At 30.3% G+C, this 842-nt stretch overlaps 1 non-coding gene across 1 annotated transcript; it reads left to right on the plus strand.

Annotated features, from left to right (window-relative positions):
- The first annotated feature begins 491 nt into the window (after positions 1-491).
- Positions 492-564, plus strand: Trnaf-gaa. Its single transcript has one exon. It is a non-coding gene; the product is annotated as a tRNA-Phe (tRNA).
- Positions 565-842: the final 278 nt, after the last annotated feature.

Raw genomic sequence — 842 nt, forward strand, 5'->3', positions numbered from 1 at the left:
ACATTTGATTGGAGCATTACATTGCGTTAATTAAGAGTGATTTTCTTTGTAAATAGGATTAGAAGCATTTTAAACTGATTTTATGAAACCCTGATGAAAGACTGCTAGATAAGTCTATGAATGCTACTTATCTTATTTATATCCCTTATCTTAAACATTAAGTTACAAAATACACCAGCATGATAAATAATCGCATGTCATTCAACCGTTTTCAATGTTTTTCATCGTTTAATGATAGTAATAATAGATCAAAATATATGTTCTATTTATAGCCTAAAACATAGAAAAAAGTACAAATGATTTACAACATTGTTCAATGCTATTACATCTTTGCTACGCTTTAATTGCCTTTTAAAATCTAAAATAAACGAAAAAGCTAAAATTAACCACACACAAGCCAAACCAACGTCAAGCGAGCGAAGCGCGATAAGAGCTCGGTTACGCAGCGCAGTGTGCCATAACCTGTTTCAATCCACGCGTCTCTTCAACCAGCCGAAATAGCTCAGTTGGGAGAGCGTTAGACTGAAGATCTAAAGGTCCCCGGTTCAATCCCGGGTTTCGGCAGGAAAAAGTATACTTTTTGAATTATTTTTGAGCTCTTTGTTCTTCATGTATATAGCAAATTTTAACTATCTTAAAAAGATTTATTATTTTTTCAATAATGTTAAACAGGAAAATTCAAAGCTTATTTCGACAAATGTTTGTATAATACTAAAATATAACAAATTACATGTACGATACAATTACAATTTATATTAAACTATGATAATCATTGTTAAATATATGCACTATAAGGTATATTGGGAAAACAATTAAAATATAGATGAATTTGAATATGTTTC

The sequence above is a fragment of the Anopheles arabiensis genome, chromosome 3 (assembly GCF_016920715.1).
Source record: "Anopheles arabiensis isolate DONGOLA chromosome 3, AaraD3, whole genome shotgun sequence".
Taxonomy (NCBI): domain Eukaryota; kingdom Metazoa; phylum Arthropoda; class Insecta; order Diptera; family Culicidae; genus Anopheles; species Anopheles arabiensis.